Source organism: Halichoerus grypus, chromosome 7, assembly GCF_964656455.1.
Source record: "Halichoerus grypus chromosome 7, mHalGry1.hap1.1, whole genome shotgun sequence".
Classification (NCBI taxonomy): Eukaryota; Metazoa; Chordata; class Mammalia; order Carnivora; family Phocidae; genus Halichoerus; species Halichoerus grypus.
Genome location: NC_135718.1, coordinates 30978806 through 31002873, shown reverse-complemented (window position 1 = coordinate 31002873; position 24068 = coordinate 30978806). Strand labels below are relative to the sequence as shown.

At 39.6% G+C, this 24068-nt stretch overlaps 1 pseudogene across 2 annotated transcripts; it reads right to left on the bottom strand.

The window, feature by feature from the left end:
• Positions 1 to 5168: 5168 nt before the first annotated feature.
• Positions 5169 to 12724, bottom strand: LOC118547907 (eukaryotic translation initiation factor 1 pseudogene; annotated as a pseudogene). 2 transcript variants are annotated; one of them, XR_013449665.1, is made up of 4 exons: positions 12604 to 12724; positions 12341 to 12375; positions 7683 to 7804; positions 5169 to 5805 (listed from the first exon to the last, which is right to left on the bottom strand). The product of XR_013449665.1 is annotated as a eukaryotic translation initiation factor 1 pseudogene, transcript variant X2 (transcript). The 2 variants fall into 2 exon arrangements; XR_013449664.1 differs by lacking the exon at positions 7683 to 7804.
• Between the last annotated feature and the right edge of the window lie 11344 nt (positions 12725 to 24068).

Sequence of the window (24068 nt, the reverse complement as noted above, 5' to 3'; positions counted from 1 at the left end):
AAAGGCAGACACTTAATGACTGAGCCACCCAGGCGCCCCTAAAATCTTTTTTTGATTTTCATTTTTACAGTCATATTCCATCCCTTCACTGTATTTAACCTTATTTTTGTATATATGTTTTTCTTTCTTTAAAATTTTGGGATGCAGTTTCTTCTAACAGACCAAAATACACCCAAAATCTAGTGTATGGCTCTGTTCTATTCACCAGCCTGATCATTTTTTTTTTCTTTTCCCCCCAGTTTCGGGTCTCTTCTGATTTGTTTAGTGTATATTTCTCTGGGGTTGTTGTTACCCTTTTAGCATTTTGTTCTCTCATTCATCTATTCTTCTCTTGACAGAATGACAAAACGGAAAAACTCACATCAAAAAATAGAACAAGAGGCAGTACCAACTGCCAGGGATCTAATCAATATGGACATTAGTAAGATGTCAGAACTAGAGTTCAGAATAACGATTATAAAGATACTAGCTGGGGGGCGCCTAGGTAGCTCAGGCATTAAGCTTCTGCCTTTGGCTCAGGTCATGATACCAGGGTCCTGGGATCGAGCCCTGCATCGGGCTCCCTGCTCTGTGGGAGGCCTGCTTCTCCCTCTCCCACTCCCCCTGCTTGTGTTCCCTCTCTCGTGCTGTGTCTCTTTCTGTCAAATAAATAAATAACATCTTTAAAAACAAAAGTAAAAAAAAGATACTAGCTGGGCTTGAAAAAAGCACAGAAGACACTAGAGAATCCCTTTCTGGAGAAACAAACTCTAACCAAGTCAAAATCAAAAAAGGCTATTAATGAGGTGCAACCAAAAATGGAGGCTCTAACTGCTAGGATAAATGAGGCAGAAGAAAGAATTAGCAACATAGAAGACCAAATAATGGAGAATAAAGAAGCTGAGAAAAAGAGATAAACAACTATTGGATCACAAGGGGAGAATCTGAGAGGTAAGTGATCCCATAAAACAAAACAATATTAGAATAATTGGGAAATAGAAGAAGAAGAAAGAGAGGGGCAGAAGGTATTTTGGAGCAAATTATAGTGGATAACTTCCCTAACTGGGGGAAGGAAACAGGCATCAAAATCCAGGAGGCACAGAGAACCCCCTTCAAAATCAATAAAAATAGGTCAACGTCCCAACATCTAATAGTAAAACTTAGAAATCTTAGAGACAAAGAGAAAACCCTGAAAGCAGCTCAGGACAAGAGGTCTGTAAACTACAGTGGTAGAAACAATAGATTGGCAGCAGACCTATCCACAGAGACCTGGCAGGCCAGAAAGGACTGGCATGATATATTCAGGGTACTAAAGGAGAAAAATATGCAGCCAAGAATTCTTTATCCAGCTAGGCTGTCATTGAAAATAGAAGGAGAGAGAAAAAGCTTCCAGGACAAACAGAGACTAAAAGAATTTGCAATCACCAAACCAGCCCTACAAAAAAATATTGAAAGGGATATCTAAGAAAGGACAGAACCCAAGAGTAACATAGACCAGAAAGGAACAGAGACAATATACAGTAAGAGTCACCTTACAGGCAGTACAATGGCACTAAGTTCATATCTTTCAATAGTTACCCTGAATGTAAATGGGCTAAATGCCCTAAACAAAAGACACAGGGTATCAGACTGGATAAAAAAAAACAAGACCCACCAATATGCTGTCTGCAAGAGACTCATTTTAGACCCAAAGACACCTCCAGATTTAAAGTGAGGGGGTGAAAAACCATTTATCATGCTAATGTACATCAAAAGAAAGCTGAGGTGGCAATCCTCATATCACACAAATTAGATTTTAAACCAAAGACTGTAATAAGAGATGAGGAAGGACACTATATCCTACTTAAAGGGTCTATCCAACAAGAAGATCTAACAATTTTAAATATTTATGCCCCTAACATGGGAGCAGCCAATTATATAAGGCAATTAATAACAAAATCAAAGAAACACATTGAAGATAATACAATAATAGTAGGGGACTTTAACACCCCCCTCACTGAAATGGACAGATCATCTAAGCAAAAGATCAACAAGGAAATAAGGGCTTTAAATGACAAACTGGACCAGATGGACTTCACAGATATATTCAGAACATTCATTCCAAGCTACAGAATACACATTCTTCTCTAGTGCCCATGGAACATTCTCCAGAATAGATCACATCCTGGGTCACAAATCAGGTCTCAACTGGTACCAAAAGATTGGGATCATTCCCTGTGTGTTTTTGGACCACAATGCTTTGAAACTCGAACTCAATCACAAGAGGAAAGTTGGAAAGAACTCAAATTGTGGTGGCTAAAGAGCATCCTACTAAAGAACAAATGGGTCAACCAGAAAATTAAAGAAGAATATTAAATTCATAGAAACAAATGAAAATGAAAACACAACTGTTCAAAATCTTTGGGATGCAGCAAAGGCAGTCCTAAGAGGAAAGTGTATAGCACTACAAGCCTTTCTCAAGAAACAAGAAAGTTGTGGGCGCCTGGGTGGCTCAGTTGGTTAAGCGACTGCCTTCAGCTCAGGTCATGATCCTGGAGTCCCGGGATCGAGTCCCGCATCGGGCTCCCTGCTCAGCAGGGAGTCTGCTTCTCCCTCTGACCCTCCTCCCTCTCATGCTCTCTGTCTCTCATTCTCTCTCTCTCAAATAAATAAATAAAATCTTAAAAAAAAAAAAAAGAAACAAGAAAGTTCTCAAATACACAACATAATCCTACACCTAAAGGAGTTGGAGAAAGAACAGCAAATAAAGCCTAAACCCAGCAGGAGAAGAGAAATTATTAAAGATTAGAGCAGAAATCAATGAAACAGAAACCAAAAGAACAGTAGAACAGATCAATGAAACTAGGAGCTGATTCTTTGAAAGAATTAATAAGATTGATAAACCCCTGGCCAGACTTATCAAAAAGAAAAGAGAAAGGACCCAAATAAATAAAATCATGAATGAAAGAGGAGAGATCACAACCAACACTGAAGAAACACAAACAACTACAAGGACATATTATGAGCAACTATATGTCAACAAATTAGACAATCTGGAAGAAATGGATGCATTCCTAGAGATGTATCAACTACCAAAACTGAACCAGGAAGAAATAGAAAACCTGAACAGACCCATAACCAGTAAGGAAATTGAAGCAGTAATCAAAAATCTCCCAACAAACAAGAGCCCAGGGCCAGATGGCTTCCCAGGGGAAGTCTACCAAACATTTAAAGAAGAATTAATACCTAGCCTTCTGAAACTGTTCCAAAAAAATAGAAATGGAAGGAAAACTTCCAAACTCATTTTATGAGGCCAGCATTACCTTGATCCCCAAACCAGACAAAGACCCCACCAAAAAGGAGAATTACAGACTAATATCCCTAATGAACATGGATGCAAAAATTCTCACCAAGATACTAGCCAATAGGATCCAACAGAACATTAAAAGGATTATTCACCATGACCAAGTGGGATTTATTCCTGGGCTGCAAGGTTGGTTCAACATCCGCAAATCAATTAATATGACACAGTACATTAATAAAAGAAAGGATGAGAACCATATGATGCTCTCAATAGATGCAGAAAAAGCATTTGACAAAGTACAACATCCTTTCCTGATTAAAACTCTTCACAGTGTAGGGATAGAGGGTACATACCTCAATACCATAAAAGCCATCTATGAAAAACCCACAGCAAATATCATTCTCAATGGGGAAAAACTGAGAGCTTTCCCCCTAAGGTCAGGAACATGGTAGTGATATCCACTATTACCACTGCTATTCAACATAGTACTAGAAGTCCTAGCCTCAGCAATCAAACAAAAAGAAATAAAAGGCATCCAAATCGGAAAAGAAGTCAAACTCTCACTCTTTGCAGATGATGTGATACTTTATGTGGAAAACCCAAAAGATTCCACCCCAAAATTGCTAGAACTCATACAGGAATTCAGTAAAGTGGCAGGATATAAAATCAATACATAGAAATCAGTTGCATTTCTATACACCAACAACGAAACAGAAGAAAGAGTGATTAAGGAATCAATCCCATTTACAGTTGCACCAAAAACCATAAGATACCTAGGAATAAGTCTAACCAAAGAGGCAAAGGATCTGTACTCAGAAAACAATAAAATATTCATGAAAGAAATTAAGGAAGACACAAAGAAATGGAAAAACGTTCCATGCTCGTGGATTGGAAGAACAAATATTGTGAAGATGTCAATGCTACCTAGAGCAATCTACACATTCAATGCAATCCCCATCAAAATACCATCCACTTTTTTCACAGAAATGGAACCAATAATCCTAAAATTTGTATGGAACCAGAAAAGACCCTGAATAGCCAGAGGAATGTTTGGGTTTTTTTTTTTTCCTGAAAGGAAGTTTTAATTTAAACAAGGGTTTAAATACATTACATAACATTAAAACTGAAGGAAAAAATAAACCAGAACCAGTCTGTTACTTCACATGGCATTGGGCAGCTGTTGCTAGGAAGTTGCAAGCTCTACAGCTAGCTACGTGACTGATACATCAGTTTGAAGTTTGTTCCCTTGTCAAAAGTTTAACTCCTATGAAGGTTGGCCTCACATTCTGGTGTTTGGACATCGATTAGCTAGGATAGGAGTGGTCAAAAAGACCGTGGTGGCAAGTCAGATGTCCTATCACGCCTCACTGGAGGGAAGGTGGCCGCTTGAAGCTCCGCCCACCTGGTCAGGTTGGAGACACCAGGGATCTTTCTTGGACTACCAATGACTCCTTGTAGCAGCACAGCTGTGGCTGCTGTCTTACCCCATCCTGTCCTCTCAGCTTCACCGTGGGCTGTTCAGGTGGTGACATTCTCTTAGGGCAGGGAACTCTGAAGAGGGAGAGCCGAGGAGCTTCTGGCCAGACACAGCCATCTGTGATCTTGGGGCTCTGGGCTGGACGGAAACATCACATTACTGCTTGGTTTCAGCCCGGACACTGCCAGGCGCTTACTGCTTGCTCTCTGTTTAAATGAGGGACTTCAAGACTAGACAGCATGGCTCTTTTCTTTTTTTAAGATTTTATTTATTTATTCATGAGAGACAGAGAGAGAGAGAGACAGAGGCAGAGGGAGAAGCAGGCTCCCCGCGGAGCAGGGAGCCCGATGCGGGACTCGATCCCAGGACCCTGGGATCACGACCTGAGCCGAAGGCAGACGCTTAACCGACTGAGCCACCCAGGCGTCCCAGCATGGCTCTTTTCAGTTTATTGCATGAAGGAGTTACACTAGTCCAAGTTAAAAGCAGACCCCAAAAAGTTACATTATACAAGCTGTGCGATTTTTAAACTTGTGACAAGGGACAGAAGGGAAATTCTACTCATCGCAAGGAAATCCTCACTTAAGCTTCAGTGAGCCAAAAGCACTTAAAACCCATGACCCTTCAGCTGGTCGTCCTTAGCCAGTCCAATCTCTACCAGGAATTGGCATATGTTCTTGCGCTGGTCACTCTGTAGCTGAATTACTTCTCCATATTCTGGATGCTCAATTACAGTACCATTGCAGGCTAATTTCTTCTTAAACGCCTTCACTAGTTTCTTTTTATCATAATTATCAGCAATCCCTTGGACAGTAGTAAGCGTCTTCCTGCCGTTTCTCTGTTGAATTCTTATATGGTTATAATCCTCAGTGCCAGCAGGAAGCAGATCATCACCCTTACTTGCATCAGCAAAGGGGTCGAAAGAGTGGAGGTTCTGGATAGCGGACATATGATATGATTCCTTTTCCTCGGTGAAAACGGCCTGCGGAAGGCGGCGGCGGGAGAAGGCGGGCTGGGGAGGAACCCTCCTACACTGTTGGTGGGAATGGAAGCTGGTGCAGTCCCTCTGGAAAACAGTATGGAGGTTCCTCAAAAAGTTGAAAATAGAGCTACCCTACGACCCAGCAATTGCACTACTGGGTATTTACCCCAAAGATACAAATGCAGTGATCTGAAGGGGCACCTGCACCCCAATGTTTATTGCAGCAATGTCCACAATAGCCAAACTATGGAAAGAGCCCAAATGTCCATCAACAGATGAATGGATAAAGAAGATATGGTATAATATACAATCGAATATTATGCAGGCATAAAAAAAAATGAAATCTTGGGGCACCTGGGTGGCTCAGATGGTTAAGCGTCTGCCTTCAGCTCAGGTCATGATCCCAGGGTCCTGGGATCGAGCCCCGCATCAGGCTCCCTGCTCGGCAGGAAGCCTGCTTCTCCCTCTCCCTCTCCCCCTGCTTGTGTTCCCTCTCTCACCGTGTCTCTCTCTGTCAAATAAATAAATAAAATCTTAAAAAAAAAAAAGTCAGATGCTTAAACGACTGAGCCACCCAGGCACCCCTCTCCTTTTTTATTTCTGTAGCATCTGTTGTAATATCTCTTCTTTCATTTCTTATTTATTTGAGTCTTCTTAGTCTAGCTAAGTGTGTCAATTTGTCTACTTTTTAAAAAAAACAACTCTTAGTTTCATTGATTTTTTTTCTAAAAGGGTATGTGCATTTTAAATTTAAGTAGCTATGACCAGATTACTTGCCAAAAAGGTTGTGGTAATTTATACACTCTCTGAAAAAGGTGGGGGATGGAGTGGCTCTCTGTCCGGAAGAAAATAAAGTTAGAACCTTGTCTCACACTATAAACAACAATAAATTTCACAGAGATTAATACACTAACACAAAAAATAGAACTATTTCCTATTAAAATAGGAAAAAATAAAAGATAACATTTGTTTAACTTCAAGATAAGTTTGGACTTTTAAAAAAGACTGGAAACTGAGACGCTATAAAGAGAAAATTGATGTATTCAACCACATAAACATTTAAATACATAAACAAAGCCAAAAGAGAAATGAATAGAGTGAGAGAGAAACTTGCAAGATATGACAAAGTGATACCACTAATATATAAACAACTCCTTCAAATTAGTAAGAAAGAAATCTATAAAAAGCTAATAGAGGGGTTCCTGGCTGGCTTATGCAGTAGAGCATGCAACTCTTGATCTCAGGGTTGTAAGTTCAAGCCCCACGTTGGGTGTAGAGATTCCTTAAAAAAATAAAATCTTAAAAAAAAAAAAAAAAAGCTAGTAGAAAAATGGGCAAAAGATAGGAATAAGAATTGATAAAGAACTATAAACAGCCAATTAACTTATGAAATGTTCATGCTCAGGTAGTACAAAAAACACACACTTAACCAACATTATCATTATTCCCCATGAGATGGCAAAAATGGAAAATATTGCTAATATCTAACGCTGTTGGGCACTGAGCATTCTTGGTCACTCTGACAAAGGAACCATTTTAAGTAATCAATTAGTCAATTGCACTTTCACACCTTACTTTTTTTGTTTCATTGACTGCATTTCCAAGCAAATGATATTTTACCACCAGCTGCAGAAGATAACACCTGAATGAGGTGTGAAACAACACGAATCAGAAGCCCACTCACAGTGCTGTGTGACAGGGGCAATGCTCCTTCTTCCCCTTTCCAAATATTCTATAATGTAATCTTCACAATTCAGGGGGAAAATTAGCAGGGAAAAAAAATAACATTCTCGTATTTTTCCTGAGCGTGCTGCTTTAGAACCTCATTATGCAGTCCGTATGCAACCTACACTTCTGCCAAATGAATCTTCTACCTAAGTACTCCGCAGCAGCATGAATTTACTAAGAACAAAATTCTCACATCAAAATAAAGTCTTTGTTTTATTTTCTTCTTTACTTACAAGTCGAGAAAGAGGAAGTATCCGGGGAAGCTTTAGGAGGGGATTTTGATCCACATAAAGAAACACTGTCCAGAAAGGGAACCTCAAGTTCACCTGGTCGCCCTTATACAGAAGAGGAAGCCCTAAGCGAAGAGAAGCAAGACCTCAGAAAACACACAGGTTAGAAATGTGTAGCAGTTGCCACTGATTTTGTTACAGGTCATTCCAAAGATGTTCTTTTTTTTTTTTTTTTTTTAAGATTTTATTTATTTAGGGCGCCTGGGTGGCTCAGTTGGTTAAGCGACTGCCTTCGGCTCAGGTCATGATCCTGGAGTCCCGGGATCGAGTCCCACATCGGGCTCCCTGCTCGGCAGGGAGTCTGCTTCTCCCTCTGACCCTCTCATGCTCTCTCTGTCTCATTCTCTCTCTCAAATAAATAAATAAAAATCTTTAAAAAAAAAAAAGATTTTATTTATTTATTAGAGAGAGAGAGAGAGAGAGAGAGCGTGCGCACAAGGTGGGGAGGAGCAGAGAGAGAAGCAGTTTCCCCGCTGAGCAGGGAGCCCGACTCGAGGCTCCATCCCAGCACCCTGAGATCGTGGCCTGAGCGGAAGACAGATGCTTAACCGACTGAGCCACCCAGGCACCCCTGATCATTCCAAAGGGGTTCTTACCCCATTTTGTCCAGCCCTTTCTCTGCAGTCACAGGCTTGCAGAAGAGGGAGCCTTCTGGTGCAGTGTAACCACTAGGTGGCACTGTGCACTGCGGGGCTAGTTCTGGTAAAGTGGCCCCCTGTCCAGCTACCCTGTTTCCCTGTCTATGGACGGGGTCCTTTTCACGCCTGCTAAATCATAATTCTCCAAAATTTATAAACTTAGCCAATTTTAAGAACCATTTCATTTTTCTTAGAAAGGAGAGAATTTTGGTTCATGGATTGGGAGGGACTTTCACTTTAAATATTTTCTGGAATCAGTCCATTCCTAATTGTTACTGTAAAACTCATGCAGCCTCTAGGGGCTCCTCAGGGTGCCCAGTGCCAAATGAGCTATGAGTTAGGTAGCTGAAGGACTAGTGTCCAGAGTGTAGAGTGCATGGAAATGCTTCCTGAGACCCAAGAAAAAAATGAAAACCTCCAGAACAAATCATGCTGAACACTTTGGTGTGCTCCCCACAAACTGTGTTTTAAATAAGCCTTGCAGGGGATTCTGAGGCAAAAGTGTTGAAACACTGTTTTATAAGATGCATAATTAAAAGGCAGTTTCCCTTCTGACCCAGGCACCATCCTAGTGGCTATTTGTCTAGCTTCAGCAAGCCTGCGGGGATGATGATAAAAAGCATTCCCGGTGTCTGGTTCTATATTTTCCTGTGTAGAGAATGCCACCCATGCTGGGCATCAGAAAGAGCACACAATTAGCTGCAGCCATTGTTCAAGATTGTTGTTGTTATAAAGCCCAGCACGTAACAGGTGTTCAGGGAATATTTGTTGTCAGCAATCAAATAAAACATTGTATATACATAATGCTATATACATTGAACCTCATATACATAATATTGAATAAATGAAGCCAGACACAGAAGTTTACATACTCTGATTTCATTAGATGAATACCAAGAAAGAGCAGGACTGAAAAGGACAGAAGTCAGAAAAGTGGTTGCCCTTGAAGGGGGAGGATTGACTGATAGGAGGAAGTATTGATGGATAGCGGAATGAAGGATTGTCTGGGATGCTGGAACAGGACCTGGGTTACACGGGGGGAAAACAGCACAAAGTGTGCTGGGGCCACCTCACTGCTTGGGGTGCAAACTGCCTCCAGGACGTCTCGCTGCGAAAGTAAAAAAGTCATTGGGTGCTGTACTTAAAACAAAAAAAGAAAAGAAAAGCCCAGCTGGAAAGGAAGACAGGAAAACAAATATGAAAATGAAAACAAGATAAAGAAGAAAAAAAGGAAAAGGGTAGAAATACAAGAAATACAAAGGACCATAATTTATATAATTGGAGTCTTTGAAGAAGAAAACAAAGCAATGGAACAGAACTGACATTTAAAACTATAATTCAGAAAACGTTTTCAGAAATAACAAAGACCTGGGCGCCTGGGTGGCTCAGTTGGTTAAGCGACTGCCTTCGGCTCAGGTCATGATCCTGGAGTCCCGGGATCGAGTCCCGCATCGGGCTCCCTGCTCAGCGGGGAGCCTGCTTCTCCCTCTGACCCTCCCCCCTCTCGTGCTTTCTCTCTCTCATTCTCTCTCTCAAATAAATAAATAAAATCTTTAAAAAAAAAAAAAGTGATAGAAATAACAAAGACCTGAATCTATGTATTGAAAGACCTCCAACTACCTGAGAAAATTAACCTGAAATGATGAACTCTGGGACATATCTTGGTAAAACTATCAGATTGTAAAGATAACGAAAAACATTCTGAAGGCCTCCAGACACAAAAGGACATAATCTGCGAGTGCAAAAGAATGAGATGAGCATCAAACTTCTCAAAAGCAGCATATAAAGCAAAGCAAAAATGGAGTGGCATTTTCTAGAAACTGAAAAAAAAGTGTGATCCATGACAGCCAAACTGTTTTTCAAGTATCAAGACAAACATTTTTCAGGAATTTAGGACCTTTTTTGAGGAATCTTTTAGAGGTTAAGCTTCATCCAACCAACAGATGACTTGGAAAATTTTAACAAAATTTAACAAAATTTTAACTTGGTGGGGTGCCTGGCTGGCTCAGTTGGTAAAGCATGTGTGTGACTCTTGATCTCCGGGTCCTGAGTTTAAGCCCCACGTTGGGTTGCAGAGATTACATACATACATACATACATACATACAAAAAACACAAAGGGCTGATGGTATTTTAGTACAGATCATTACAGATCAAAGACTAAAACAAAGCAGGAAATGAGGGTAGAAGACCACAGTACAAGTGTAAGACATTGTGACAAAGTAGAAATAATGCAACCAAAAAGATGGGACAAGGAAGAAAAAAGGAATGGGAAAGTAGAAAAAGTTGATTGATTGTCTCAGACGCAACAGGTAGGGGTTAAAAGAGGTTAAAACTGATGATCTTGAGGATATATGTAAAAAAAAAATTCTTAAAAATGTATCATATATTAGGTCATGAGAAAAACTTCAGTAAGTTCTATCAGGTGAACATTTTATGGACAACACTCTCTGATCACGATACAATAAAACTAGAAAATATTAACTAAGAAAATTTTAAGGATCCTTAAATTTTTAAATTTATAAAATTTTTAAATTGTATATTAAACAAATTTCAGTTTAAGAGGAAATGAAACAAGAAAAAAATTATTTTGTAACTGTGTGGTGATGGATATTGTGGTGATCATTTATGTGAACTAAATTTATGTGGTGAGATATATATATATATATATAATCATCATGTTGTATGCTAATTATATATTAATTTTTTAAAAGGAGGAAATGCAAACTTTAATTATGGAATTTCTAAAACAGAATGATTAATGAAAACACTACATATCAGAATCTATGGGATACATTACAACAATGATCAAAGTACACAGTACAAAAAAACACTTTTATCAGTTAAAAACAAAAGAATGAAAATAAATTAATTAAATTCTTAGCTCAAAAAACTAGGAGGGAAAAATAGGAAAAGAACGACAAAGTGAACCAAAAGAAAGCCCAGGGTAGGAAATAATGAAGTAAGAGTAGAAAATTAAAGAGTCAAGGAATAGAAAAGCAGAAAATCGAATTAATAAATCAAAATCCTGGTTTCCTGAACAATTTAACAAAATAGACAAACCATTCTCTAACTTGATCGAGAAATAAGGGAGAAAGCACAAATGTACAAAATAAAAAACAATGAGAGATATACCATGGAAACAAAAGAAATTTTAAAATCATAAGAGATTAATTTGCAAAGCTCAAAGCAAATAAATTTTGGAAACCTAGATAAAATGTATATTTTCCTTAGGAAAAATACAGAGACGTAAGAATTGGTGAGGAAAAAGTAAAAATATCTATATCGCAGATGACATGATAGTATATACCTGGTAAGCCCTTGAGAATCAAGAATAAAATTAACTCAAATAGTAGAAGAATTCTGAAAGATAAGATATAAAATTAACACACACAAACCAAGAGCTTTCATATGCATTAATAATAACCACTTAGAGGATATAGCCCCACTGACAATAGCAAAACATTAAGTATGTAGAAGTAAATTTACAAGAAATGTAAAAAACTTATGTGAGTAAAACTTTGCAATATTTCTGAAAGATACAAAAATAGACTCAATTGAATGATAAAACATTTTCTATGTTTAGATAGGACAACACAGTATAAAGTTATAAATCCTTCTTAAGTTAATTTATAAAGTTAATATAATCCCAATAAAAATACCAACAGTTGGTAATAAAATTCGTATAGAAAAACAAACATGAAAGAATCGCCAAAAAACCGTGAAAAAGAAGTACAGTGAGGACCTAACCCTACCAAACATTAAAACGTGCAATAAAGCCTCTATAATTAAAGTGATTGGTACTGACGTATAAATAGACTGACAGTGAAATTGAATAGACATCCCAGAAATAAACCCTAGTAGATAAGGAAATTTGTATACAAAAGTGACATTTGAAATCACTGGGGTAAATAAAAGATGCAAAAGAGTAGCCTTTTGGAAAAAGATAAAATTATATCCATACCTTACTCCATGCACAAGAATAAACTCCAAAGTGATCTAAATGGAAAAAAAAAGAAAAAAAAAACCACGTAAGTTACTAGAAGAAAATATGGGTAAATTCTTTTTTTAATACGAGTGTAAGTTTCCCCCATTTCTGAAAGTAGATTGTTCCTATGAAACCTTTTGTAAGCCAAAATAGCATAAATCAAAGAAACACCATGATATGGAAAAAATTTTGAGCATGCCCAGACCCAAAAAATAAGGCCCCCTAGGCTTTTCTGATACCTTAAGACGCATGTCGCTCACGGATGCACAAAATAGATGGAGGGGGAGCAGAGATGCTCACAGACACAGAGCTCCTGCAGTGTGACGCTGAGACCCCGAGCTGTGCCCGGGGAGGAAGTGTGCTGGGGCCACTCCTCTCACTGCTTGGGGTGCAAACTGCCAGGACTGCTCGCTGCCAAACCAACACTAAACAGTGTTTTTGCCTTTCACCTTTCTTCACAGAAGCAAAAATCCTCTTTACATCTCTTTCGCTTAGCAAAAACAGGTACTAACGTAGGGTTGTTGTCAAAGTGAGGGGGCATCATGCAAACTTTTGAAAAATAGGGAAAAGCTTTCAAACCCAAGATTGATAGATTGATAAATTTGACTACATAAAAATAATTTTTGAAGGGCAAAAACAATAACACAAACAAAGTAAAAAGGTAACTGATAAACTAGGAGAAAATATTTGCAACATATGTGACTGATAAAGGGTTGTTATCACCAGTTTATTCTTAAACTCTGAAACTGAAGAATGAAAGACCAAAAACTCAATAGAAAAAATGAAAGGAAAAGATATGAACAGACAATTCACACAAAAGCATAAAAATGGTCTTTAAAATATGTAAAGATGTTCAATCTCACTCATAATTAGAGAAATGAGAATTGAAACTACACTGATATACCACTTCTCACTTACCAGATTGGCAAAAATTGGGGAAAAAAAAAAAACATGACAGTACATTCTGTTGGTAAGGCTGTGGGGAAACAGGTATTATTATAGATTGCTGGTAGAAATCAAAGTCAGGGGGCGCCTGAGTGGCTCAGTTGGTTAAGCATCTGCCTTCAGCTCAGGTCATGATCCCAGGGTCCTGGGATCGAGCCCCACATCGGGCTCCCTGCTCAGCAGGGAGTCTACTTCTCTCTGCCCTTCTACCCACCCTCCTGCCCCCCTGGTTCATGCTCTCTCTCTCAAATAAATAAATAAAATCTTAAAAAAAAAAAGAAAGAAAGAAAAATCAGTATAACCTTTTAGAAAGGAATTTGGCAATATCTGACAAAGTAAATATGTGTTTGCCTTTTGGCCCAACAATGCCACTCTGGGAGTCTACCCTGAATATACACCTCCAACCAGGATGAACCTACATGTGGACAAAGTTGTCCATTGCCGTACCGTTCGTAATTGCAAGATCCTGGAACAGCCTAAACTCCCCCATACACAAGAGACTGTTTGAGTAGACCACAATGCATCCACAAAATGAAGTGCTTCACCACTGTAAATAAAATGAGGAAGATCTCAATGAACTGATATGAAGTGATTTCCAAGATACATCGTTAAATGAAAAAAGCGAAGAGCAAAAGAGCATTTATTGAGAGACACTTCCAGAATGGTGGCATGAGGAGCTCTCAGGACCTATCTGCCAGCGAAGCAATCGTAACTGGTGAAATTTAAGAAAAAGAGAAAAAAGCATTTAAACTCTCTGAAAATTGTCCTCAGGGCAGACAGCAAATTAACATTTATTCACGAATATCTGCTAAATGTTGATAAGATCAGCTAGAGTCTGTGACACTTGAGCCACCACACACTTTACCCCACTAGCTCAGAGCATGGAAGCTCCACTAGAGGTGGGTGCAGCTCCTCCCTCCTCCCCACCCCCCCAGCTCCCAGGCAAAGACTACAGTGTCTCCCCAGGAAGGGCAGGCCATCAGCCTTTCTCATCTTTCCCAGCTCCATGTTGCAGAGCAAAACTCCAGGCGAGTGTGGACAAGAGCTTGGGGCTCCCTTTTTGCACTGAGCCTCTGCTTACATGGTGGAGGTGCTATCTCAGGGCAGCAAGCCAAGAATACCAGGACCCTGAGCTCCCTCATCCCAGCTGCTAGTAGGGCGCTGGTTCTACAAGGACCCAAGGGACCAGAGGATACTTCCTCTGCCCAGTGCCCTGCAGTAGAACAGAGCACTCACTCTGAGGAAGCAAGCTGCTGTCCTCACTGCTAGCTCTGCAGTTAAGTATATTTTATAACAATTTTTAAAAAGTAATACTTACATTTACAGGTGGACTTAGGATTAGAAGAATCTAAATTACTCTAACATCTCAAATAAAATAATGGATCATAATGAGCTAGGTGCTTTATAGAACTAACTCCGTAATGTCATGGATCAAATAATCCATTCTTAACAGTAACTTTTATATTGGTATTTTAAGGTTCTTTCTATTAACTCTTCTTCTTGGGTGAAAAACAACTGGAAACATCCCAAATCTCTATTAACTCTTCATTACAAAAAAGAATGAACTTCTGGTACATGCAACAAATGGAAAGTGTGTGCTGAAGCCACACAAAAAAAGGGTGCACACTGGGTGATTCCATCTATATGAAGTTCAGCAAAAGGCAAAACTAATTTATGTGAGAAAAAAATGTTAGTGGTTCTCTATATGAAATTGTTGAATCGCTATATTGTACACCTGAGTGAATACAACATTGTATGTTAACTACACTGGAAATAAAATTTAAAGAAATAAAATTGTTCTCTAAGGATGAAAATTCGTGTGGGAAGTGAAAGGGGGCACAATGGAACTTTGTGGATGGATGGAAATGTTTTATAAATTGATTGTAGTAGTGGTTACACTGATATATATATTTGCCAAAACTCATCAAACTATACACTTAATATAGGTTCATTTTACTTTATTCAAATTATATATCAAAGTTGACTAAAATAAAATAGAAGGCAAAAAAAAAAAAAGTCTGGTGTTTTCCCTATTTGCTCATATCTAAGAGAGGAGCAATAAGAAATTGATTGGAGGGGCGCCTGGGTGGCTCAGTCTTTAAGCATCTGTCCTCGGCTCGGGTCATGATCCCGGGGTCCTGGGATCGAGCCCCGCATCGGGCTCCCTGCTCCACAGAAAGCCTGCTTCTCCCTCTCCCACTCCCCCTGCTTGTGTTCCCTCTTTCGCTGTGTCTCTCTCTGTCAAATAAATAAATAAAATCTTAAAAAAAAAAAAAAGAAATTGAGTGGAATTGATTGGAAGTCCTGTAAGTGAGGAGTCTTTTCAATAAGGGGTTTCATTGTAGGGCAATCTGGGTGGGCTGTTTTGTGGGAAACTCTTAATGTCAGTATTTTTAGGTCTTCCCTAAAAAAGAGGCAGTAAGACAATTGAGACCAGACTACTTAGGCTCAAATACAAGGTCTACCATTCATTTGCTAAATCCCTACCTTCTCTGGGCCTGTTTCTGTATCTGTAAAATGGGCATGATACTAATGCCTACCTCAGAGTTAAGGTGAGCATTAAATGAGTTAATGTGTATAAAACAATATCTGGCACATAGTAAGCACTAAATAAACATTACCTATCATTGTTATCATTATTATTCAGGCAAGACACTTCCAATCTTCTGCCTTGAAAACAGAATCCTGGGCGCCTGGGTGGCTCAGTCGTTAAACGTCTGCCTTCGGCTCAGGTCATGATCCCAGGGTCCTGGGATCGAGTCCCACATCGGGCTCCCTGCCAGGCAGGAGGCCTGTTTCTCCCTCTCCCACTCCCCCTGCTTGTGTCCCTGCTCTCGCTATCTCTGTCTTTTTCAACTAAATAAATAAAATCTTTAAAAAAAAAAAAAAAAGAAAACAGAATCCTGGCTGTCACTTCATAGGAGGGAACAAGAAAGAGAAATAGCTGGGTTAGAGAAGAGGGTTCATCCATTCTCTTTGCCCTTTTCCTGGGGGAGAGGGAGGTTATGGCCCTATTTTCCCTCTATTGTCTTTGTTGGGATTGGGGGAGGAGCAGAAGTTATATATGGGTTCATCCCACGAGCTTCCGGGAAGGATTTGTCAAGCAAAAGAGCAGTGGAAAGCCTTGCTACTAAGGAGCTGAAGAGATCTGATGACATAAAAATTTAAATCATATATGTTAAAAGCATCATAAACAAAATCATAACATCATAAAAAATCAAAGATAAACAACCTAGTGTGAAAAGAACTTGCAACAAATGTAGTGTGGAAATAAAGACCTACTCCGATAAGAACTCAGAGCTTCCCAAGCAAGGGAGTCACCACTCGCACGTGCTCTGGGCAGACGGAAAGCCTGCGGGGGAGTGAGAAAGCCTTGTGGCCCCGTGGGGAGGGGGGATTTCAGATGGGCTTTGACTGGAGATTTGTGGCACAGAGAATGTGGATGCGGGCTAACTAGACACGGGGCATCTGATGTGATTAGTTTGGGGGGCATATTTGGTTTTCTCTGGCTGATCCTGAGTTGGAAACTGGCGAGAGGAAGCAAAAAATGGGGAAAGTGACATCATTGACCCAGTCCTGATGTTGTGGGCGGGTTACTACAGAGGCTGTGGTTTGGTGGCCTTGACTGACTGCTGCAGAGTTTGTGAGACAGGATTCTATGGGCACATGTGGTCTGACTGTTGTCTGTATTCATACTCAGTCTCTCGGTAAGTTAAGGTGCATAATATGTGAAGCTTATACAAAAGGGATAAGAAGGGGCGCCTGGGTGGCTCAGTCGTCAAGCGTCCGCCTTCGGCTCAGGTCATGATCCCAGGGTCCTGGGATCAAGCCCCGTATTGGGCTCCCTGCTCTGCGGGAGGCCTGCTTCTCCCTCTCCCACTCCCCCTGCTTGTGTTCCCTCTCTCACTGTCTCTCTCTCTGTCAAATAAATAAATAAAATCTTTAAAAAAAAAAAGGGATAAAAAAACCTAAATGTCTCCAATAGATTAAATGTTTCCATATTCGGAATTAGAAGTAGCCAATTCAGTAGATTCAAATCACAGTTAAGTTTGGTTTATGCATATCCGATTGCAAATGCCAAAGGAAAAAAGAGAGAAAGGTGATTCAACTCTACGATTCCCCCGCAATGAGTGCATGTCACAGACAATGCAGACTTGGCATGGCTTTGTTTTCAAGAAGCAAACTGTAGGGGCGCCTGGGTGGCTCAGTCGTTAAGCGTCTGCCTTCGGCTCAGGTCATGATCCCGGGGTCCTGGGATCGAGCCCCGCATCGGGCTCCCTGCTCAATGGGAAGCCTGCTTCTCCCTCTCCCACTCTCCCTGCTTGTGTTCCCTCTCTCGCTGGTCTCTCTGTCGAATAAATAAATAAAATCTTAAAAAAAAAACACAAAAAACTGTAGAATTAATTATGACACACAGAGAATCACCAATAACGAGTAAGAGGAACTGATAATATCAGCTACAGAAGATAATATTAATATTTTATGGATGATTTAAGACAGAGTTTTCAAACTATGGTTATGATCCATTAGTGGGTTGTGAGATCAATTTACAGGGCAATCATTTTTTTTTTTTAATCGACTGGTATAGAATAGAACAGAATATTGTCTTTTTGCCTTATCAGTTAACTTTTAGAACCCAACATTTGGGTAAAATGTGACCCCAGTGTCAACACTGAAATAATTCAGCCTCATAGGAGAAATATATAGGGATAAAACAAGATACTGTTTGTCTGAACAGAACTACATCAGGGCGCCTGGGTGGCTCAGTTGGTTGAGCTGCCTTCAGCTCAGGTCATGATCCCAGAGTCCTGGGAGAGAGCCCCACAGGCTCCCTGCTCCGTGGGGAGCCTGCTTCTCCCTCTCCTCCCCACTTGTGCTCTCACTATCTCTGTCGCTGTCTCTGTCTCTCTCTCTCTCAAATAAATAAATTTTAAAAATAAAAAAAGAACTACATCAAACTTAAAACTTCTGTGCATCAAAGGATACAATCAATAGAGTTGAAAAGGCAACCTACAGATTAGGAGAAAATATTTGCAAATCCTGTATCTGGTAAAGTGTTAATATCCAGAATATAAAGAGAACTACAACTCAACAACAAAAACAAATAACTCAATTTAAAACTGGGTGAAGGACTTAAATAGACATTTCTCCAATGATCTACAAATGGCCAACAAGCATATGAAAAGATGCTCAAAACCACTAATCATTAAAAAATGCAAATCAAAGCCACAATGAAATACCACCTCACACTCATTAAGATGGCTACTAAAAAAAAGTGTTTCTAGGGATATGGAGAAATTGGCTCCATTATGAAATGTTGGTGGGATTGAAAAACGATGCAGCCACTATGGAAAATGGTATAGCAGTTCCTCAAAAAATTAAAAATGGAACGACCACATCATCCAGCAATTGCACTTATGGATATATATCCAAAAGAATTGCACGTAGGGTCTCAAAAAGACATTTGCACACCCATGTTTAAAAGCAACATTATTCACAATAGCTAAGAGAAAGCAGCCCAAATATATATTGATAGAGGAAAGGATAAACAAACTGTGGTATATACATACAATAGAATATTCAGCCTTAAAAAGGAGGGAAATCCTGTCATGCTACAACATGGATGAACCTTGAGGACATTATGCTAAGTGAAATAAGCCAGTCACAAAAAGACAAATACTGAATGATTGCACCTACATGAGATATCTAAAGTAGTCAAATCCATAGAAACAGAAAGCAGAGGAGCGGCTACCAGGGGGTAAAGGGAGGGGAAATGGGTTCAATGGGTATAGAGTTTCGTTTGGCAAAGTGAAAAGGTTCTGGAGATCTGCTGCACAACAATGTGAATATACTTTTTTTTTTTAAGATTTTATTTATTTATTTGACAGAGATAGAGAGCACAAGTAGGCAGAGAGGCAGGCAGAGGGAGAGGGAGAAGCAGGCTCCCTGCTGAGCAAGGAGCCCGACGTGGGGCTTGATCCCAGGACCCTGGGATCATGACGTGAGTCGAAGGCAGCTGCTTAACCAACTGAGCCACCCAGGTGCCCCCAATGTGAATATACTTAACACTACTGGACCATACACATAAGGATGAAGGATAGTTGGAAGAAAGGCAGGCAGGGACAAGTCCCCCCGTCCCCCAGAGGTAACCACCCTTAAAAGGATTTTACACCGCCCTGGAAGTACCCCTCCACCTTTTCCCACGTGATAGATAGATGACAAAAACCTGATTGGATGACGTGCGCAGAGAGGTTAATCAGATTAACACAGCCCACCAACAAGCCCATAAAAACCCTTAGACTTAGAAATTCTTGGTGGTGACCCTCTTGGGTCCCCTCCCTCTTCAGGAGCTTTGTACTCTTCATTCAATAAACTTTACTATCACTCAATAAACTATGCTTTGCTACCCACCTCACTGGTCCACCTCTTCATTCTTTAAAGCGACATGACCAAGAACCACAGGCACTGAAGGAGAAGAAATCCTGCAACAATAATAATGGTTAAGATGGAAAATTTTATATGTTTTTACCACAATTAAAAATAAAATTTAGGGGTGCCTGGGTGGCTCAGTCAGCTAAGCGTCTGCCTTCAGCTCAGGTCATGATCCCAGGGCTCTGGGATAGAGCCTCACATCGGACTCTCCGCTCAGCGGAGGGTCTGCTTCTCCCACTCCCTCTCCTTCTGTGCTCTCTCTCAAATAAATAAAATCTTAAATAAATAAAATTTAAAAATTATTACTTTAAGACACCCAAAGTGGGACTTGAACTTACAACCCTGAGATCAAAAGTCACATGCTCTACCAACTGAGCCAGCCAGGCACCCCTAAAAATTATTTTAAACTAAAACAAAATACCATTTGTTACTTTCTTCCCAAAGCTTTTTGTGATAATGTTAAATGTTGGTGAGAGTTTAATGAGTTGTCTTACCATTGCTGGTAGAAGCATCTCTTATAAGAAAGCAGTTTGGCAATATCTTTCAAGAGACTTAAAAGTATTAACACCCTTTAGCTCAGTAGATCTATTTCTAGCAATCTATCCTAAGGAAAATTTTAAATGTGGACAAGGATTTGGGCACAAAGATGTTCATTACATTCTTTTATTTTTTAAGGGAAAAGTTGTAAACAGTGTAATACTGAAAACGTGGCAAGAGTAAAGAACATTTGGACATCAGAAAGTGAATGAAAAAAATGTCTTAAATTCACACAATGGGCATATCATAGAGTCATTAAAACATCTATTCATAAATAATTGTTAATGGAAAAATGTGTATGATTCAACGTTAGTTGTGTTAGGATAATTTTTTTAAAAGATAAAATCATGACTCTCACGTAAATATAAAGAGACCATTCATCAAACATTGAATTTCACTCATTAATTAATCAGGGAACCGGTAAGGTATTGAAACCAGTTCAAACAAGAATTCAGAGAATCCCACAGGAATAGGTCAATCAGGAATACTTTAATGAATTTACAAATAGATACAAAACTGACTTTATCTACTTAGGGATTTGGAAATCTTATCCCTCCACCCACAGAAGAAATTTCCATATCTATGAGCCAGAGTAATTTGCATCACTTACCTCTCAGTGGAGAAGTGTAGTAAACAGGACACTAAGGGATCATTTTTACGTTCCTTTTCTTGCCTCCATTTCAAAATCTCTTAAAACATTTCCTAACAGTTGAAATCATCAGAATATAAAATTAAATCTATAGCATTGTCTCAATTAAGAAAAAAAAGAGAAATTCACCCTAAATATTAAGTATGGGTTTTTTTGTTAATGGTGGAGTTCTACTTCCCTAATCTTTTCTCTTCCCCAAGTTCTTAACAATAAAAACAGTCCTTTTATAGTAACAGTTTCAAAACTACAATCATAAGACAGTTCACCTAAAGCAAAAAGACCCAAATAATGGTACCCCTAAAATTCAGTAATACTCAGGAAAATTTATATCTAAACCTAAATAAATCTATATACAATATAAAATCAATATGAAATGCCTGAGATTAGCTACTTGTGGAAATATTCCCCAAAAGCAATCTTCCTCTGAACAAATTTGATGATAAATATTTTTAAGGAGACAGAGCATGCTTTCAAATTCCTTAGGGAAACCACAATCTAAGACTAAGAGGAAAATAATTGAAGAGTATTTTTTTATTATTAATTCTAACATGAATTATACTAGGGATGAGATTTGGTAAAGGTAGATTTTGGTCTGCCTGGAGTAGCAGGGGAAAAATCTAGACATAAATGATTTGCCAGTGTTTCCTCAGTAGCTCTCAGAGGAAAGACTATACTGATTGGAGATGGCTAGTCCTAAGTGCTTCAGCAGAAATATATTTTCTTAGAATAGAGAAGGACAATTCATCTGTTTACCATACTATGGTTCAAGAGAAATACTTTTTTTTTTTTTTTTTTTTTTTATTTATTTGAGAGAGAGAGAGACAGAGAGAGAGAGCACACATGAGAGGGGGAGGGTCAGAGGGAGAAGCAGACTCCCTGCTGAGCAGGGAGCCCGATGCGGGACTCGATCCCAGGACTCTAGGATCATGACCTGAGCTGAAGGCAGTCGCTTAACCAACTGAGCCACCCAGGCGCCCCCAAGAGAAATACTTCTAAAAGAACATCCAACTCCTTTTGTTCCCCTAAGGTAAATACAAAATGGAGACCAAACTTGAGAATTCCTTGAGCCAAGTAAGCAAAATTAAATCTAGCTTATTCATGAACATAGGTGAAACTTAGGTTATTTCTTATAAATGTGTCTGATAATCATAATAGAAACTCAGATCAGCTTCCTAAAAATGGCATCAAATAATCACTTCTCACCAATCCCCTACTGCCTGGAAATCCCCAACTGTAATAACCAATCACTGTCAAGGTTAAACAACTTCCTCATTTTCATTCTAGAAGCCATCCTATAACCTCGTGCCTCTGAGCTTACTATCAGTTTTGTATTTGAAAGCTCCCAATTTGCAAACTGTTCATATCTGCACAATAAGCTCTTACTAAATACCATTTTGTTGATCTGGTGCTTGTAATTTCACTATTTCTGGATTTTTGACAGTTCTCATTCTCTCTTTACCTGTTTGATTTGATATCATGTAATCATATCCACTAGAATAAGTCTTCTACACTTATAATCCCCTAGTATATACTAACAATGAACCCCAGGTATATGGGTCAGTATTGTCCACTCAGAAACTCATCCTGGGCCTGTGGTGTCTTTAGAAAGAGGTTGAGTCCATCTTGGCAACACCTCCACCCGTGAGATTCTGGGAGGCACCTGAGGGCATAGTTGGTTCTGCAGGGGAGAATTGCTTTCTTCCTTAGTAGACTCAGGGCTCCTATCAGGTAGCCAAGCTTCCCTGAAGGTAGAGCAATCTCTATCACATCCCCAAAATATGTCTTGGGCAAATTAACCAGGAAAGGAAAACAGAGATGAAGGATAAACATCAGGGAATCAGAGGCAAACATGTATTTCTGAAGTCATGACAGTCATTTTCGTCTACGACTAGACTTGATCTATCACCAGACAAATGGGCACTGTAAAATAATTTTTCTTTGTATTTATGATATTATGCTGTTGTTTGCATTACACAGTGAGGATTTGTTTTCAAAACACTCTTATCTTGTCTCAGGAACAGTAGAAGGAAAAGAGTTTCTCTGACCTCCCCAAACCTTTTTCAATATAGAGAAGGACCAGGTGTTTCTCTGGGACAATAGTTCTCAGACTCAGTGAGATTAAGGATCACAGAGTATATCCAAAATGAAGACTTCCCTCTCCCCACCCTTGAGATTCTGATCTTTTAAAAGCTCCCCTTGTAATCTTACTTACAGCCAGAATGGAGAACCCCGAAGCATAGGGTTTTACCCTTTAAAGGGCTTTCACAGGCTTTCCTTAAAAGTGTTTTAAACAGCCCTCTCCCTAACCTCAAGCAGTTAGGAGTATGCAGTATGTCCTAGCGCAGCCAATTAAATGCTCAGCCTGGAACAGTGACTCTTGAGAGAAGGACTGCAAAGTCTCAGGGCGAATTAGAAATTATTCATGAAGTTCTGGTAGCATTGAGCCACGGACAGCAGCACCTGGTGGTATCCTAACCAGACCTTCCCTATGTATGTGCTAGCCTTCCCAGTGAGTCTCTGAACTATCCAATTCCTCCTAATAAATTCCTTTTCTGGTTAAATTAACTAGAAGTGGGGTCTGTTGTTTGCAATCCAGAACCACGGCTCGTTCAGTCAGGTAGGTCTTATCGTTACCATTTTGCAGATGAAGAAATCAAGTTTCAGAGAGATTAGGTTACTTGTCAGAGGTCGCTTGATAAGTGACAAAGCCAGGACTCAAATCAAGATCTTTGCTCATTGCTCTTACCATCATAATACGGGTTGGGGAAAACAAGAGTGCAACCATAATACACCTTCTTGACCCACAGAAACAGTCTCAGTGGTTCTCAGCCCAAGATGCAGATTAGCATCTCCTGACAGTGTGACCAACTTGAATTGCCCGGGGCTGTCCTGTTTTTAGCACTGGAAGTCTCATTTCCAGGGAAATCCTATAGCCTTGGGGAGATGGGAACAGTTGGTCACTCTACCCAGGGGGGCTTAAAAACAACAACAACAACAACAAGTGCCAAGGCCCTCCTCCAGAGATTCTGAGTTAGATGTTCTGTGCAGGACCTAGATATTGGCAGCGCTTAAAGTATCAGTATGAGCGGCTACGGTTGAGAGTCATAGGTCTACGTGAACTCTTTCAGAGTTTATCAGATC